Source organism: Ambystoma mexicanum, assembly GCF_040938575.1.
Source record: "Ambystoma mexicanum isolate Mex_15411 chromosome 12 unlocalized genomic scaffold, UKY_AmexF1_1 Mex_chr12_unloc.1, whole genome shotgun sequence".
Lineage (NCBI taxonomy): Eukaryota > Metazoa > Chordata > Amphibia > Caudata > Ambystomatidae > Ambystoma > Ambystoma mexicanum.
In genome coordinates this window covers 15,269,187-15,288,275 of record NW_027182322.1, presented here as the reverse complement: position 1 = coordinate 15,288,275, position 19,089 = coordinate 15,269,187, and the positions used below count along the sequence as shown (strand labels likewise).

The 19,089-nt window shown below is 46.3% G+C and overlaps 8 non-coding genes across 8 annotated transcripts; all 8 read left to right on the top strand.

Annotated features, from left to right (window-relative positions):
* Window positions 1-1,105: 1,105 nt before the first annotated feature.
* TRNAA-CGC (transfer RNA alanine (anticodon CGC)) lies at window positions 1,106-1,177 on the top strand. The gene has a single exon. It is a non-coding gene; the product is annotated as a tRNA-Ala (tRNA).
* Window positions 1,178-3,576: 2,399 nt separating this feature from the next.
* TRNAA-CGC (transfer RNA alanine (anticodon CGC)) lies at window positions 3,577-3,648 on the top strand. The gene has a single exon. It is a non-coding gene; the product is annotated as a tRNA-Ala (tRNA).
* A 2,391-nt stretch (window positions 3,649-6,039) lies between these two features.
* Window positions 6,040-6,111, top strand: TRNAA-CGC (transfer RNA alanine (anticodon CGC)). The gene has a single exon. It is a non-coding gene; the product is annotated as a tRNA-Ala (tRNA).
* Window positions 6,112-8,510: 2,399 nt separating this feature from the next.
* TRNAA-CGC (transfer RNA alanine (anticodon CGC)) lies at window positions 8,511-8,582 on the top strand. The gene has a single exon. It is a non-coding gene; the product is annotated as a tRNA-Ala (tRNA).
* Window positions 8,583-10,981: 2,399 nt separating this feature from the next.
* On the top strand, window positions 10,982-11,053 carry TRNAA-CGC (transfer RNA alanine (anticodon CGC)). The gene has a single exon. It is a non-coding gene; the product is annotated as a tRNA-Ala (tRNA).
* Window positions 11,054-13,452: 2,399 nt separating this feature from the next.
* TRNAA-CGC (transfer RNA alanine (anticodon CGC)) lies at window positions 13,453-13,524 on the top strand. Its single transcript has one exon. It is a non-coding gene; the product is annotated as a tRNA-Ala (tRNA).
* Window positions 13,525-15,919: 2,395 nt separating this feature from the next.
* Window positions 15,920-15,991, top strand: TRNAA-CGC (transfer RNA alanine (anticodon CGC)). Its single transcript has one exon. It is a non-coding gene; the product is annotated as a tRNA-Ala (tRNA).
* A 2,395-nt stretch (window positions 15,992-18,386) lies between these two features.
* On the top strand, window positions 18,387-18,458 carry TRNAA-CGC (transfer RNA alanine (anticodon CGC)). Its single transcript has one exon. It is a non-coding gene; the product is annotated as a tRNA-Ala (tRNA).
* The last annotated feature ends 631 nt before the right edge of the window (window positions 18,459-19,089 follow it).

The following is a 19,089-nucleotide window of genomic DNA, read 5'->3' as shown; positions in this document are numbered from 1 at the left end:
TCATGACGGCAGAGCTATAGAGTGGTGGGTCCACGTTGCTTTCCACTAGCCAGCAAATACAGAAGGACATCCGAAAGAGGTGTCAGTCTATCTAGCAACATATGTGGGCTTTCGGCTGGAGGAATTCCTGCGCGAAATGGTGCTATCTCATTTTTGGTGTTTGAAGACATACATATATATATATATATATATATGTATTTATTTTTTCTCCATAACTACACTTCTCAAATCTGGGGCATCTATCCGAGATGGCTGTGTCACATTATGTGATGTCTCAGGCACCAACGTGATGAGATCGACCTGGCGCTTTAACTTTGTCATTGTAAGTAGTAAGATGTAATTTGGCAGTTGTCATGTTTTTTCATATGCACTACTGCAAACCCCTTTCCTTACTTAGCCCACTCCCTCCTGAAGCTTTTAGGTGTGATGAGGAAGCGTCCTCTCAGCGGGGATGTAGCTCAGTGGTAGAGCGCATGCTTTGCATGTATGAGGACCTGGGGCATTTCCACTTGTTTCTCTTTTTGACTGTCATATGATCTCTATCCACTAGATGGCCCTTTGAGCACAGTAATCCTCTGGTGGAAATCTTCCCCTGGAAGTCATCTCTTATGGAGAAGCAAAATGCACACTGCTTCAGTGTGACCATGAGGTTTTCCATTCTTGCTCCAGTTTTCCCTGCTCTTTTGCTAGTGCTTCACTCGGCAGAATGTTTTGACCAGAAGAGTTCTCCCTGAAAATTATGTCTGCGGGACAGACACACTGCATACCGAGGGGATGTAGCTCAGTGGTAGAGCACTTGCTTTGCATGGATGAGGCCCTGGGTCCAATCCCTGGCATCTCCAATTGTTTCCCTTTTTTTGACTGTCATATGGTCTCTGTCCACGAGATGGCTCTTTGAGCACGGTAATCCTCTGGTGGAATACTTCCCCTGGAAGTCATCTCTTATGGAGAAGCATAATGCACACTGCTTCAGCTGACCATGTGCTTTTCCAGTCTTGCTCCCGTTTTCCCTGGTCTTTTGCTAGTGCTTCAGTTGGCAGCATATTTTGACCGGAAGAATTCTCCCAGGAAAAGATGTCTGCAGGACAGGCCCACTGCACACCGAGGGGATGTAGCTCAGTGGTAGAGCGCATGCTTCGCATGTATGAGGTCCCGGGTTCAATCCCCGGCATCTCCATTTGCATAAACATCAGTGTGATTTTGTCCCGGTTATTTTGTATTTCACACTGCAACTCGGGCCATGATTATAGGATCATCGACATTCATATCTATTTGTCTGAGAAAACGCTGGTGCCCGTATGGCAAACCTGCCTATAATATATCACTGAGGTTTACGTCCCTGCCAGTGTCAACATCCTGTATGCCTTCACAATCACTACAAATAGAAATGCACAGAGAGAAACATCACACCACAGTTTTAACGGTGCAGAATCGTGAAAGTATTGGCATTGCCTTGCGTTTCTTTTCAGTCGATTGTTTTGGTTCCGAATGTATAGCTCCACCATTGTACCTTTGTAGCATATGATGCCTAGCTTTAAAAATAATTTGTTTTCACTGGATGTGGCCACAGATGTGCCTCTGTTGTCAACCTAAGTCGATCAGGTTCTGTAACTTGTTAGTTTTGAGCTGGAATATCCTACCAGCTCTGCTGCTGGGGCCTATCTCTGGCTTCTAAAAGCAAAAGTCTTGAACATATTGATATTTTTCATTAGTTGGTCAGGGGAATTGCATGGGGGGGCAGCCTTTCTGCATGTTTCTATGGACAACCAGACACAGGTGGCTCTAAAATGAAGTCTGCCATTTGGAAACTCCAATTCGACAGTTACCGTCAGTTCTGGGCGCTGTTAGTCCCAAGCAGCCAGCCAGCATCTGGTAGATTTCACAGTTCCTTGCTGGCAGTGGGGATGTAACTCAGTGGTAGAGCACATACTTGGGAAGTATGAGGCCACAGGTTCGATCCCAGGCATCTCCATGTGATATTTTTCCTCAATTGTGGGCTTTTTATCCTGTACATAGGAATTAGGATGATGTGTTCTTTTGCCATACTAAATCCTGTTCCTGAACGTCTTCTCTTTGGAGCCGATGATTGTGGACATGCACGGTGCACCATGCTTCAGTGTGATGTCTGCTTTTTTCATTGGAAGCCTGTTAGCCTGATCTCTTACCGGGATGACACAAGGCAGACTCGTTCAGACAGAGGGGCATTGGCTGAAAATAGTGTCTCCACCGGTCCCCCTGCTAGGCAGTGGTGTCATTCTGAGGTGCTGTGCACGCTCACCAACTATCACCCCCTCTGACCTTTCCCACTGCAGAACACCCTGAATGCATTCAGCGGGTTATGCTTCATTCTAGGGCTGCAATGGATCGCCTAGTGGCAAAACCAATGGAAGCACCATTGACCTTCCGCAGAATTCCACTGCTTGTCTGCCTAGAGAAGCGACATCTGCCGAGTGTGCTAGGGACACTCATGACGGCAGAGCTATAGAGTGGTGGGTCCACGTTGCTTTCCACTAGCCAGCAAATACAGAAGGACATCCGAAAGAGGTGTCAGTCTATCTAGCAACATATGTGGGCTTTCGGCTGGAGGAATTCCTGCGCGAAATGGTGCTATCTCATTTTTGGTGTTTGAAGACATACATATATATATATATATATATATATATATATATTTATTTTTTCTCCATAACTACACTTCTCAAATCTGGGGCATCTATCCGAGATGGCTGTGTCACATTATGTGATGTCTCAGGCACCAACGTGATGAGATCGACCTGGCGCTTTAACTTTGTCATTGTAAGTAGTAAGATGTAATTTGGCAGTTGTCATGTTTTTTCATATGCACTACTGCAAACCCCTTTCCTTACTTAGCCCACTCCCTCCTGAAGCTTTTAGGTGTGATGAGGAAGCGTCCTCTCAGCGGGGATGTAGCTCAGTGGTAGAGCGCATGCTTTGCATGTATGAGGACCTGGGGCATTTCCACTTGTTTCTCTTTTTGACTGTCATATGATCTCTATCCACTAGATGGCCCTTTGAGCACAGTAATCCTCTGGTGGAAATCTTCCCCTGGAAGTCATCTCTTATGGAGAAGCAAAATGCACACTGCTTCAGTGTGACCATGAGGTTTTCCATTCTTGCTCCAGTTTTCCCTGCTCTTTTGCTAGTGCTTCACTCGGCAGAATGTTTTGACCAGAAGAGTTCTCCCTGAAAATTATGTCTGCGGGACAGACACACTGCATACCGAGGGGATGTAGCTCAGTGGTAGAGCACTTGCTTTGCATGGATGAGGCCCTGGGTCCAATCCCTGGCATCTCCAATTGTTTCCCTTTTTTTGACTGTCATATGGTCTCTGTCCACGAGATGGCTCTTTGAGCACGGTAATCCTCTGGTGGAATACTTCCCCTGGAAGTCATCTCTTATGGAGAAGCATAATGCACACTGCTTCAGCTGACCATGTGCTTTTCCAGTCTTGCTCCCGTTTTCCCTGGTCTTTTGCTAGTGCTTCAGTTGGCAGCATATTTTGACCGGAAGAATTCTCCCAGGAAAAGATGTCTGCAGGACAGGCCCACTGCACACCGAGGGGATGTAGCTCAGTGGTAGAGCGCATGCTTCGCATGTATGAGGTCCCGGGTTCAATCCCCGGCATCTCCATTTGCATAAACATCAGTGTGATTTTGTCCCGGTTATTTTGTATTTCACACTGCAACTCGGGCCATGATTATAGGATCATCGACATTCATATCTATTTGTCTGAGAAAACGCTGGTGCCCGTATGGCAAACCTGCCTATAATATATCACTGAGGTTTACGTCCCTGCCAGTGTCAACATCCTGTATGCCTTCACAATCACTACAAATAGAAATGCACAGAGAGAAACATCACACCACAGTTTTAACGGTGCAGAATCGTGAAAGTATTGGCATTGCCTTGCGTTTCTTTTCAGTCGATTGTTTTGGTTCCGAATGTATAGCTCCACCATTGTACCTTTGTAGCATATGATGCCTAGCTTTAAAAATAATTTGTTTTCACTGGATGTGGCCACAGATGTGCCTCTGTTGTCAACCTAAGTCGATCAGGTTCTGTAACTTGTTAGTTTTGAGCTGGAATATCCTACCAGCTCTGCTGCTGGGGCCTATCTCTGGCTTCTAAAAGCAAAAGTCTTGAACATATTGATATTTTTCATTAGTTGGTCAGGGGAATTGCATGGGGGGGCAGCCTTTCTGCATGTTTCTATGGACAACCAGACACAGGTGGCTCTAAAATGAAGTCTGCCATTTGGAAACTCCAATTCGACAGTTACCGTCAGTTCTGGGCGCTGTTAGTCCCAAGCAGCCAGCCAGCATCTGGTAGATTTCACAGTTCCTTGCTGGCAGTGGGGATGTAACTCAGTGGTAGAGCACATACTTGGGAAGTATGAGGCCACAGGTTCGATCCCAGGCATCTCCATGTGATATTTTTCCTCAATTGTGGGCTTTTTATCCTGTACATAGGAATTAGGATGATGTGTTCTTTTGCCATACTAAATCCTGTTCCTGAACGTCTTCTCTTTGGAGCCGATGATTGTGGACATGCACGGTGCACCATGCTTCAGTGTGATGTCTGCTTTTTTCATTGGAAGCCTGTTAGCCTGATCTCTTACCGGGATGACACAAGGCAGACTCGTTCAGACAGAGGGGCATTGGCTGAAAATAGTGTCTCCACCGGTCCCCCTGCTAGGCAGTGGTGTCATTCTGAGGTGCTGTGCACGCTCACCAACTATCACCCCCTCTGACCTTTCCCACCGCAGAACACCCTGAATGCATTCAGCGGGTTATGCTTCATTCTAGGGCTGCAATGGATCGCCTAGTGGCAAAACCAATGGAAGCACCATTGACCTTCCGCAGAATTCCACTGCTTGTCTGCCTAGAGAAGCGACATCTGCCGAGTGTGCTAGGGACACTCATGACGGCAGAGCTATAGAGTGGTGGGTCCACGTTGCTTTCCACTAGCCAGCAAATACAGAAGGACATCCGAAAGAGGTGTCAGTCTATCTAGCAACATATGTGGGCTTTCGGCTGGAGGAATTCCTGCGCGAAATGGTGCTATCTCATTTTTGGTGTTTGAAGACATACATATATATATATATATATATATATTTATTTTTTCTCCATAACTACACTTCTCAAATCTGGGGCATCTATCCGAGATGGCTGTGTCACATTATGTGATGTCTCAGGCACCAACGTGATGAGATCGACCTGGCGCTTTAACTTTGTCATTGTAAGTAGTAAGATGTAATTTGGCAGTTGTCATGTTTTTTCATATGCACTACTGCAAACCCCTTTCCTTACTTAGCCCACTCCCTCCTGAAGCTTTTAGGTGTGATGAGGAAGCGTCCTCTCAGCGGGGATGTAGCTCAGTGGTAGAGCGCATGCTTTGCATGTATGAGGACCTGGGGCATTTCCACTTGTTTCTCTTTTTGACTGTCATATGATCTCTATCCACTAGATGGCCCTTTGAGCACAGTAATCCTCTGGTGGAAATCTTCCCCTGGAAGTCATCTCTTATGGAGAAGCAAAATGCACACTGCTTCAGTGTGACCATGAGGTTTTCCATTCTTGCTCCAGTTTTCCCTGCTCTTTTGCTAGTGCTTCACTCGGCAGAATGTTTTGACCAGAAGAGTTCTCCCTGAAAATTATGTCTGCGGGACAGACACACTGCATACCGAGGGGATGTAGCTCAGTGGTAGAGCACTTGCTTTGCATGGATGAGGCCCTGGGTCCAATCCCTGGCATCTCCAATTGTTTCCCTTTTTTTGACTGTCATATGGTCTCTGTCCACGAGATGGCTCTTTGAGCACGGTAATCCTCTGGTGGAATACTTCCCCTGGAAGTCATCTCTTATGGAGAAGCATAATGCACACTGCTTCAGCTGACCATGTGCTTTTCCAGTCTTGCTCCCGTTTTCCCTGGTCTTTTGCTAGTGCTTCAGTTGGCAGCATATTTTGACCGGAAGAATTCTCCCAGGAAAAGATGTCTGCAGGACAGGCCCACTGCACACCGAGGGGATGTAGCTCAGTGGTAGAGCGCATGCTTCGCATGTATGAGGTCCTGGGTTCAATCCCCGGCATCTCCATTTGCATAAACATCAGTGTGATTTTGTCCCGGTTATTTTGTATTTCACACTGCAACTCGGGCCATGATTATAGGATCATCGACATTCATATCTATTTGTCTGAGAAAACGCTGGTGCCCGTATGGCAAACCTGCCTATAATATATCACTGAGGTTTACGTCCCTGCCAGTGTCAACATCCTGTATGCCTTCACAATCACTACAAATAGAAATGCACAGAGAGAAACATCACACCACAGTTTTAACGGTGCAGAATCGTGAAAGTATTGGCATTGCCTTGCGTTTCTTTTCAGTCGATTGTTTTGGTTCCGAATGTATAGCTCCACCATTGTACCTTTGTAGCATATGATGCCTAGCTTTAAAAATAATTTGTTTTCACTGGATGTGGCCACAGATGTGCCTCTGTTGTCAACCTAAGTCGATCAGGTTCTGTAACTTGTTAGTTTTGAGCTGGAATATCCTACCAGCTCTGCTGCTGGGGCCTATCTCTGGCTTCTAAAAGCAAAAGTCTTGAACATATTGATATTTTTCATTAGTTGGTCAGGGGAATTGCATGGGGGGGCAGCCTTTCTGCATGTTTCTATGGACAACCAGACACAGGTGGCTCTAAAATGAAGTCTGCCATTTGGAAACTCCAATTCGACAGTTACCGTCAGTTCTGGGCGCTGTTAGTCCCAAGCAGCCAGCCAGCATCTGGTAGATTTCACAGTTCCTTGCTGGCAGTGGGCATGTAACTCAGTGGTAGAGCACATACTTGGGAAGTATGAGGCCACAGGTTCGATCCCAGGCATCTCCATGTGATATTTTTCCTCAATTGTGGGCTTTTTATCCTGTACATAGGAATTAGGATGATGTGTTCTTTTGCCATACTAAATCCTGTTCCTGAACGTCTTCTCTTTGGAGCCGATGATTGTGGACATGCACGGTGCACCATGCTTCAGTGTGATGTCTGCTTTTTTCATTGGAAGCCTGTTAGCCTGATCTCTTACCGGGATGACACAAGGCAGACTCGTTCAGACAGAGGGGCATTGGCTGAAAATAGTGTCTCCACCGGTCCCCCTGCTAGGCAGTGGTGTCATTCTGAGGTGCTGTGCACGCTCACCAACTATCACCCCCTCTGACCTTTCCCACCGCAGAACACCCTGAATGCATTCAGCGGGTTATGCTTCATTCTAGGGCTGCAATGGATCGCCTAGTGGCAAAACCAATGGAAGCACCATTGACCTTCCGCAGAATTCCACTGCTTGTCTGCCTAGAGAAGCGACATCTGCCGAGTGTGCTAGGGACACTCATGACGGCAGAGCTATAGAGTGGTGGGTCCACGTTGCTTTCCACTAGCCAGCAAATACAGAAGGACATCCGAAAGAGGTGTCAGTCTATCTAGCAACATATGTGGGCTTTCGGCTGGAGGAATTCCTGCGCGAAATGGTGCTATCTCATTTTTGGTGTTTGAAGACATACATATATATATATATATATATATATATATATATTTATTTTTTCTCCATAACTACACTTCTCAAATCTGGGGCATCTATCCGAGATGGCTGTGTCACATTATGTGATGTCTCAGGCACCAACGTGATGAGATCGACCTGGCGCTTTAACTTTGTCATTGTAAGTAGTAAGATGTAATTTGGCAGTTGTCATGTTTTTTCATATGCACTACTGCAAACCCCTTTCCTTACTTAGCCCACTCCCTCCTGAAGCTTTTAGGTGTGATGAGGAAGCGTCCTCTCAGCGGGGATGTAGCTCAGTGGTAGAGCGCATGCTTTGCATGTATGAGGACCTGGGGCATTTCCACTTGTTTCTCTTTTTGACTGTCATATGATCTCTATCCACTAGATGGCCCTTTGAGCACAGTAATCCTCTGGTGGAAATCTTCCCCTGGAAGTCATCTCTTATGGAGAAGCAAAATGCACACTGCTTCAGTGTGACCATGAGGTTTTCCATTCTTGCTCCAGTTTTCCCTGCTCTTTTGCTAGTGCTTCACTCGGCAGAATGTTTTGACCAGAAGAGTTCTCCCTGAAAATTATGTCTGCGGGACAGACACACTGCATACCGAGGGGATGTAGCTCAGTGGTAGAGCACTTGCTTTGCATGGATGAGGCCCTGGGTCCAATCCCTGGCATCTCCAATTGTTTCCCTTTTTTTGACTGTCATATGGTCTCTGTCCACGAGATGGCTCTTTGAGCACGGTAATCCTCTGGTGGAATACTTCCCCTGGAAGTCATCTCTTATGGAGAAGCATAATGCACACTGCTTCAGCTGACCATGTGCTTTTCCAGTCTTGCTCCCGTTTTCCCTGGTCTTTTGCTAGTGCTTCAGTTGGCAGCATATTTTGACCGGAAGAATTCTCCCAGGAAAAGATGTCTGCAGGACAGGCCCACTGCACACCGAGGGGATGTAGCTCAGTGGTAGAGCGCATGCTTCGCATGTATGAGGTCCCGGGTTCAATCCCCGGCATCTCCATTTGCATAAACATCAGTGTGATTTTGTCCCGGTTATTTTGTATTTCACACTGCAACTCGGGCCATGATTATAGGATCATCGACATTCATATCTATTTGTCTGAGAAAACGCTGGTGCCCGTATGGCAAACCTGCCTATAATATATCACTGAGGTTTACGTCCCTGCCAGTGTCAACATCCTGTATGCCTTCACAATCACTACAAATAGAAATGCACAGAGAGAAACATCACACCACAGTTTTAACGGTGCAGAATCGTGAAAGTATTGGCATTGCCTTGCGTTTCTTTTCAGTCGATTGTTTTGGTTCCGAATGTATAGCTCCACCATTGTACCTTTGTAGCATATGATGCCTAGCTTTAAAAATAATTTGTTTTCACTGGATGTGGCCACAGATGTGCCTCTGTTGTCAACCTAAGTCGATCAGGTTCTGTAACTTGTTAGTTTTGAGCTGGAATATCCTACCAGCTCTGCTGCTGGGGCCTATCTCTGGCTTCTAAAAGCAAAAGTCTTGAACATATTGATATTTTTCATTAGTTGGTCAGGGGAATTGCATGGGGGGGCAGCCTTTCTGCATGTTTCTATGGACAACCAGACACAGGTGGCTCTAAAATGAAGTCTGCCATTTGGAAACTCCAATTCGACAGTTACCGTCAGTTCTGGGCGCTGTTAGTCCCAAGCAGCCAGCCAGCATCTGGTAGATTTCACAGTTCCTTGCTGGCAGTGGGGATGTAACTCAGTGGTAGAGCACATACTTGGGAAGTATGAGGCCACAGGTTCGATCCCAGGCATCTCCATGTGATATTTTTCCTCAATTGTGGGCTTTTTATCCTGTACATAGGAATTAGGATGATGTGTTCTTTTGCCATACTAAATCCTGTTCCTGAACGTCTTCTCTTTGGAGCCGATGATTGTGGACATGCACGGTGCACCATGCTTCAGTGTGATGTCTGCTTTTTTCATTGGAAGCCTGTTAGCCTGATCTCTTACCGGGATGACACAAGGCAGACTCGTTCAGACAGAGGGGCATTGGCTGAAAATAGTGTCTCCACCGGTCCCCCTGCTAGTCAGTGGTGTCATTCTGAGGTGCTGTGCACGCTCACCAACTATCACCCCCTCTGACCTTTCCCACCGCAGAACACCCTGAATGCATTCAGCGGGTTATGCTTCATTCTAGGGCTGCAATGGATCGCCTAGTGGCAAAACCAATGGAAGCACCATTGACCTTCCGCAGAATTCCACTGCTTGTCTGCCTAGAGAAGCGACATCTGCCGAGTGTGCTAGGGACACTCATGACGGCAGAGCTATAGAGTGGTGGGTCCACGTTGCTTTCCACTAGCCAGCAAATACAGAAGGACATCCGAAAGAGGTGTCAGTCTATCTAGCAACATATGTGGGCTTTCGGCTGGAGGAATTCCTGCGCGAAATGGTGCTATCTCATTTTTGGTGTTTGAAGACATACATATATATATATATATATATATATATATATATTTATTTTTTCTCCATAACTACACTTCTCAAATCTGGGGCATCTATCCGAGATGGCTGTGTCACATTATGTGATGTCTCAGGCACCAACGTGATGAGATCGACCTGGCGCTTTAACTTTGTCATTGTAAGTAGTAAGATGTAATTTGGCAGTTGTCATGTTTTTTCATATGCACTACTGCAAACCCCTTTCCTTACTTAGCCCACTCCCTCCTGAAGCTTTTAGGTGTGATGAGGAAGCGTCCTCTCAGCGGGGATGTAGCTCAGTGGTAGAGCGCATGCTTTGCATGTATGAGGACCTGGGGCATTTCCACTTGTTTCTCTTTTTGACTGTCATATGATCTCTATCCACTAGATGGCCCTTTGAGCACAGTAATCCTCTGGTGGAAATCTTCCCCTGGAAGTCATCTCTTATGGAGAAGCAAAATGCACACTGCTTCAGTGTGACCATGAGGTTTTCCATTCTTGCTCCAGTTTTCCCTGCTCTTTTGCTAGTGCTTCACTCGGCAGAATGTTTTGACCAGAAGAGTTCTCCCTGAAAATTATGTCTGCGGGACAGACACACTGCATACCGAGGGGATGTAGCTCAGTGGTAGAGCACTTGCTTTGCATGGATGAGGCCCTGGGTCCAATCCCTGGCATCTCCAATTGTTTCCCTTTTTTTGACTGTCATATGGTCTCTGTCCACGAGATGGCTCTTTGAGCACGGTAATCCTCTGGTGGAATACTTCCCCTGGAAGTCATCTCTTATGGAGAAGCATAATGCACACTGCTTCAGCTGACCATGTGCTTTTCCAGTCTTGCTCCCGTTTTCCCTGGTCTTTTGCTAGTGCTTCAGTTGGCAGCATATTTTGACCGGAAGAATTCTCCCAGGAAAAGATGTCTGCAGGACAGGCCCACTGCACACCGAGGGGATGTAGCTCAGTGGTAGAGCGCATGCTTCGCATGTATGAGGTCCCGGGTTCAATCCCCGGCATCTCCATTTGCATAAACATCAGTGTGATTTTGTCCCGGTTATTTTGTATTTCACACTGCAACTCGGGCCATGATTATAGGATCATCGACATTCATATCTATTTGTCTGAGAAAACGCTGGTGCCCGTATGGCAAACCTGCCTATAATATATCACTGAGGTTTACGTCCCTGCCAGTGTCAACATCCTGTATGCCTTCACAATCACTACAAATAGAAATGCACAGAGAGAAACATCACACCACAGTTTTAACGGTGCAGAATCGTGAAAGTATTGGCATTGCCTTGCGTTTCTTTTCAGTCGATTGTTTTGGTTCCGAATGTATAGCTCCACCATTGTACCTTTGTAGCATATGATGCCTAGCTTTAAAAATAATTTGTTTTCACTGGATGTGGCCACAGATGTGCCTCTGTTGTCAACCTAAGTCGATCAGGTTCTGTAACTTGTTAGTTTTGAGCTGGAATATCCTACCAGCTCTGCTGCTGGGGCCTATCTCTGGCTTCTAAAAGCAAAAGTCTTGAACATATTGATATTTTTCATTAGTTGGTCAGGGGAATTGCATGGGGGGGCAGCCTTTCTGCATGTTTCTATGGACAACCAGACACAGGTGGCTCTAAAATGAAGTCTGCCATTTGGAAACTCCAATTCGACAGTTACCGTCAGTTCTGGGCGCTGTTAGTCCCAAGCAGCCAGCCAGCATCTGGTAGATTTCACAGTTCCTTGCTGGCAGTGGGGATGTAACTCAGTGGTAGAGCACATACTTGGGAAGTATGAGGCCACAGGTTCGATCCCAGGCATCTCCATGTGATATTTTTCCTCAATTGTGGGCTTTTTATCCTGTACATAGGAATTAGGATGATGTGTTCTTTTGCCATACTAAATCCTGTTCCTGAACGTCTTCTCTTTGGAGCCGATGATTGTGGACATGCACGGTGCACCATGCTTCAGTGTGATGTCTGCTTTTTTCATTGGAAGCCTGTTAGCCTGATCTCTTACCGGGATGACACAAGGCAGACTCGTTCAGACAGAGGGGCATTGGCTGAAAATAGTGTCTCCACCGGTCCCCCTGCTAGGCAGTGGTGTCATTCTGAGGTGCTGTGCACGCTCACCAACTATCACCCCCTCTGACCTTTCCCACCGCAGAACACCCTGAATGCATTCAGCGGGTTATGCTTCATTCTAGGGCTGCAATGGATCGCCTAGTGGCAAAACCAATGGAAGCACCATTGACCTTCCGCAGAATTCCACTGCTTGTCTGCCTAGAGAAGCGACATCTGCCGAGTGTGCTAGGGACACTCATGACGGCAGAGCTATAGAGTGGTGGGTCCACGTTGCTTTCCACTAGCCAGCAAATACAGAAGGACATCCGAAAGAGGTGTCAGTCTATCTAGCAACATATGTGGGCTTTCGGCTGGAGGAATTCCTGCGCGAAATGGTGCTATCTCATTTTTGGTGTTTGAAGACATACATATATATATATATATATATATATATATATATTTATTTTTTCTCCATAACTACACTTCTCAAATCTGGGGCATCTATCCGAGATGGCTGTGTCACATTATGTGATGTCTCAGGCACCAACGTGATGAGATCGACCTGGCGCTTTAACTTTGTCATTGTAAGTAGTAAGATGTAATTTGGCAGTTGTCATGTTTTTTCATATGCACTACTGCAAACCCCTTTCCTTACTTAGCCCACTCCCTCCTGAAGCTTTTAGGTGTGATGAGGAAGCGTCCTCTCAGCGGGGATGTAGCTCAGTGGTAGAGCGCATGCTTTGCATGTATGAGGACCTGGGGCATTTCCACTTGTTTCTCTTTTTGACTGTCATATGATCTCTATCCACTAGATGGCCCTTTGAGCACAGTAATCCTCTGGTGGAAATCTTCCCCTGGAAGTCATCTCTTATGGAGAAGCAAAATGCACACTGCTTCAGTGTGACCATGAGGTTTTCCATTCTTGCTCCAGTTTTCCCTGCTCTTTTGCTAGTGCTTCACTCGGCAGAATGTTTTGACCAGAAGAGTTCTCCCTGAAAATTATGTCTGCGGGACAGACACACTGCATACCGAGGGGATGTAGCTCAGTGGTAGAGCACTTGCTTTGCATGGATGAGGCCCTGGGTCCAATCCCTGGCATCTCCAATTGTTTCCCTTTTTTTGACTGTCATATGGTCTCTGTCCACGAGATGGCTCTTTGAGCACGGTAATCCTCTGGTGGAATACTTCCCCTGGAAGTCATCTCTTATGGAGAAGCATAATGCACACTGCTTCAGCTGACCATGTGCTTTTCCAGTCTTGCTCCCGTTTTCCCTGGTCTTTTGCTAGTGCTTCAGTTGGCAGCATATTTTGACCGGAAGAATTCTCCCAGGAAAAGATGTCTGCAGGACAGGCCCACTGCACACCGAGGGGATGTAGCTCAGTGGTAGAGCGCATGCTTCGCATGTATGAGGTCCCGGGTTCAATCCCCGGCATCTCCATTTGCATAAACATCAGTGTGATTTTGTCCCGGTTATTTTGTATTTCACACTGCAACTCGGGCCATGATTATAGGATCATCGACATTCATATCTATTTGTCTGAGAAAACGCTGGTGCCCGTATGGCAAACCTGCCTATAATATATCACTGAGGTTTACGTCCCTGCCAGTGTCAACATCCTGTATGCCTTCACAATCACTACAAATAGAAATGCACAGAGAGAAACATCACACCACAGTTTTAACGGTGCAGAATCGTGAAAGTATTGGCATTGCCTTGCGTTTCTTTTCAGTCGATTGTTTTGGTTCCGAATGTATAGCTCCACCATTGTACCTTTGTAGCATATGATGCCTAGCTTTAAAAATAATTTGTTTTCACTGGATGTGGCCACAGATGTGCCTCTGTTGTCAACCTAAGTCGATCAGGTTCTGTAACTTGTTAGTTTTGAGCTGGAATATCCTACCAGCTCTGCTGCTGGGGCCTATCTCTGGCTTCTAAAAGCAAAAGTCTTGAACATATTGATATTTTTCATTAGTTGGTCAGGGGAATTGCATGGGGGGGCAGCCTTTCTGCATGTTTCTATGGACAACCAGACACAGGTGGCTCTAAAATGAAGTCTGCCATTTGGAAACTCCAATTCGACAGTTACCGTCAGTTCTGGGCGCTGTTAGTCCCAAGCAGCCAGCCAGCATCTGGTAGATTTCACAGTTCCTTGCTGGCAGTGGGGATGTAACTCAGTGGTAGAGCACATACTTGGGAAGTATGAGGCCACAGGTTCGATCCCAGGCATCTCCATGTGATATTTTTCCTCAATTGTGGGCTTTTTATCCTGTACATAGGAATTAGGATGATGTGTTCTTTTGCCATACTAAATCCTGTTCCTGAACGTCTTCTCTTTGGAGCCGATGATTGTGGACATGCACGGTGCACCATGCTTCAGTGTGATGTCTGCTTTTTTCATTGGAAGCCTGTTAGCCTGATCTCTTACCGGGATGACACAAGGCAGACTCGTTCAGACAGAGGGGCATTGGCTGAAAATAGTGTCTCCACCGGTCCCCCTGCTAGGCAGTGGTGTCATTCTGAGGTGCTGTGCACGCTCACCAACTATCACCCCCTCTGACCTTTCCCACCGCAGAACACCCTGAATGCATTCAGCGGGTTATGCTTCATTCTAGGGCTGCAATGGATCGCCTAGTGGCAAAACCAATGGAAGCACCATTGACCTTCCGCAGAATTCCACTGCTTGTCTGCCTAGAGAAGCGACATCTGCCGAGTGTGCTAGGGACACTCATGACGGCAGAGCTATAGAGTGGTGGGTCCACGTTGCTTTCCACTAGCCAGCAAATACAGAAGGACATCCGAAAGAGGTGTCAGTCTATCTAGCAACATATGTGGGCTTTCGGCTGGAGGAATTCCTGCGCGAAATGGTGCTATCTCATTTTTGGTGTTTGAAGACATACATATATATATATATATATATATATATATTTATTTTTTCTCCATAACTACACTTCTCAAATCTGGGGCATCTATCCGAGATGGCTGTGTCACATTATGTGATGTCTCAGGCACCAACGTGATGAGATCGACCTGGCGCTTTAACTTTGTCATTGTAAGTAGTAAGATGTAATTTGGCAGTTGTCATGTTTTTTCATATGCACTACTGCAAACCCCTTTCCTTACTTAGCCCACTCCCTCCTGAAGCTTTTAGGTGTGATGAGGAAGCGTCCTCTCAGCGGGGATGTAGCTCAGTGGTAGAGCGCATGCTTTGCATGTATGAGGACCTGGGGCATTTCCACTTGTTTCTCTTTTTGACTGTCATATGATCTCTATCCACTAGATGGCCCTTTGAGCACAGTAATCCTCTGGTGGAAATCTTCCCCTGGAAGTCATCTCTTATGGAGAAGCAAAATGCACACTGCTTCAGTGTGACCATGAGGTTTTCCATTCTTGCTCCAGTTTTCCCTGCTCTTTTGCTAGTGCTTCACTCGGCAGAATGTTTTGACCAGAAGAGTTCTCCCTGAAAATTATGTCTGCGGGACAGACACACTGCATACCGAGGGGATGTAGCTCAGTGGTAGAGCACTTGCTTTGCATGGATGAGGCCCTGGGTCCAATCCCTGGCATCTCCAATTGTTTCCCTTTTTTTGACTGTCATATGGTCTCTGTCCACGAGATGGCTCTTTGAGCACGGTAATCCTCTGGTGGAATACTTCCCCTGGAAGTCATCTCTTATGGAGAAGCATAATGCACACTGCTTCAGCTGACCATGTGCTTTTCCAGTCTTGCTCCCGTTTTCCCTGGTCTTTTGCTAGTGCTTCAGTTGGCAGCATATTTTGACCGGAAGAATTCTCCCAGGAAAAGATGTCTGCAGGACAGGCCCACTGCACACCGAGGGGATGTAGCTCAGTGGTAGAGCGCATGCTTCGCATGTATGAGGTCCCGGGTTCAATCCCCGGCATCTCCATTTGCATAAACATCAGTGTGATTTTGTCCCGGTTATTTTGTATTTCACACTGCAACTCGGGCCATGATTATAGGATCATCGACATTCATATCTATTTGTCTGAGAAAACGCTGGTGCCCGTATGGCAAACCTGCCTATAATATATCACTGAGGTTTACGTCCCTGCCAGTGTCAACATCCTGTATGCCTTCACAATCACTACAAATAGAAATGCACAGAGAGAAACATCACACCACAGTTTTAACGGTGCAGAATCGTGAAAGTATTGGCATTGCCTTGCGTTTCTTTTCAGTCGATTGTTTTGGTTCCGAATGTATAGCTCCACCATTGTACCTTTGTAGCATATGATGCCTAGCTTTAAAAATAATTTGTTTTCACTGGATGTGGCCACAGATGTGCCTCTGTTGTCAACCTAAGTCGATCAGGTTCTGTAACTTGTTAGTTTTGAGCTGGAATATCCTACCAGCTCTGCTGCTGGGGCCTATCTCTGGCTTCTAAAAGCAAAAGTCTTGAACATATTGATATTTTTCATTAGTTGGTCAGGGGAATTGCATGGGGGGGCAGCCTTTCTGCATGTTTCTATGGACAACCAGACACAGGTGGCTCTAAAATGAAGTCTGCCATTTGGAAACTCCAATTCGACAGTTACCGTCAGTTCTGGGCGCTGTTAGTCCCAAGCAGCCAGCCAGCATCTGGTAGATTTCACAGTTCCTTGCTGGCAGTGGGGATGTAACTCAGTGGTAGAGCACATACTTGGGAAGTATGAGGCCACAGGTTCGATCCCAGGCATCTCCATGTGATATTTTTCCTCAATTGTGGGCTTTTTATCCTGTACATAGGAATTAGGATGATGTGTTCTTTTGCCATACTAAATCCTGTTCCTGAACGTCTTCTCTTTGGAGCCGATGATTGTGGACATGCACGGTGCACCATGCTTCAGTGTGATGTCTGCTTTTTTCATTGGAAGCCTGTTAGCCTGATCTCTTACCGGGATGACACAAGGCAGACTCGTTCAGACAGAGGGGCATTGGCTGAAAATAGTGTCTCCACCGGTCCCCCTGCTAGGCAGTGGTGTCATTCTGAGGTGCTGTGCACGCTCACCAACTATCACCCCCTCTGACCTTTCCCACCGCAGAACACCCTGAATGCATTCAGCGGGTTATGCTTCATTCTAGGGCTGCAATGGATCGCCTAGTGGCAAAACCAATGGAAGCACCATTGACCTTCCGCAGAATTCCACTGCTTGTCTGCCTAGAGAAGCGACATCTGCCGAGTGTGCTAGGGACACTCATGACGGCAGAGCTATAGAGTGGTGGGTCCACGTTGCTTTCCACTAGCCAGCAAATACAGAAGGACATCCGAAAGAGGTGTCAGTCTATCTAGCAACATATGTGGGCTTTCGGCTGGAGGAATTCCTGCGCGAAATGGTGCTATCTCATTTTTGGTGTTTGAAGACATACATATATATATATATATATATATATATATTTATTTTTTCTCCATAACTACACTTCTCAAATCTGGGGCATCTATCCGAGATGGCTGTGTCACATTATGTGATGTCTCAGGCACCAACGTGATGAGATCGACCTGGCGCTTTAACTTTGTCATTGTAAGTAGTAAGATGTAATTTGGCAGTTGTCATGTTTTTTCATATGCACTACTGCAAACCCCTTTCCTTACTTAGCCCACTCCCTCCTGAAGCTTTTAGGTGTGATGAGGAAGCGTCCTCTCAGCGGGGATGTAGCTCAGTGGTAGAGCGCATGCTTTGCATGTATGAGGACCTGGGGCATTTCCACTTGTTTCTCTTTTTGACTGTCATATGATCTCTATCCACTAGATGGCCCTTTGAGCACAGTAATCCTCTGGTGGAAATCTTCCCCTGGAAGTCATCTCTTATGGAGAAGCAAAATGCACACTGCTTCAGTGTGACCATGAGGTTTTCCATTCTTGCTCCAGTTTTCCCTGCTCTTTTGCTAGTGCTTCACTCGGCAGAATGTTTTGACCAGAAGAGTTCTCCCTGAAAATTATGTCTGCGGGACAGACACACTGCATACCGAGGGGATGTAGCTCAGTGGTAGAGCACTTGCTTTGCATGGATGAGGCCCTGGGTCCAATCCCTGGCATCTCCAATTGTTTCCCTTTTTTTGACTGTCATATGGTCTCTGTCCACGAGATGGCTCTTTGAGCACGGTAATCCTCTGGTGGAATACTTCCCCTGGAAGTCATCTCTTATGGAGAAGCATAATGCACACTGCTTCAGCTGACCATGTGCTTTTCCAGTCTTGCTCCCGTTTTCCCTGGTCTTTTGCTAGTGCTTCAGTTGGCAGCATATTTTGACCGGAAGAATTCTCCCAGGAAAAGATGTCTGCAGGACAGGCCCACTGCACACCGAGGGGATGTAGCTCAGTGGTAGAGCGCATGCTTCGCATGTATGAGGTCCCGGGTTCAATCCCCGGCATCTCCATTTGCATAAACATCAGTGTGATTTTGTCCCGGTTATTTTGTATTTCACACTGCAACTCGGGCCATGATTATAGGATCATCGACATTCATATCTATTTGTCTGAGAAAACGCTGGTGCCCGTATGGCAAACCTGCCTATAATATATCACTGAGGTTTACGTCCCTGCCAGTGTCAACATCCTGTATGCCTTCACAATCACTACAAATAGAAATGCACAGAGAGAAACATCACACCACAGTTTTAACGGTGCAGAATCGTGAAAGTATTGGCATTGCCTTGCGTTTCTTTTCAGTCGATTGTTTTGGTTCCGAATGTATAGCTCCACCATTGTACCTTTGTAGCATATGATGCCTAGCTTTAAAAATAATTTGTTTTCACTGGATGTGGCCACAGATGTGCCTCTGTTGTCAACCTAAGTCGATCAGGTTCTGTAACTTGTTAGTTTTGAGCTGGAATATCCTACCAGCTCTGCTGCTGGGGCCTATCTCTGGCTTCTAAAAGCAAAAGTCTTGAACATATTGATATTTTTCATTAGTTGGTCAGGGGAATTGCATGGGGGGGCAGCCTTTCTGCATGTTTCTATGGACAACCAGACACAGGTGGCTCTAAAATGAAGTCTGCCATTTGGAAA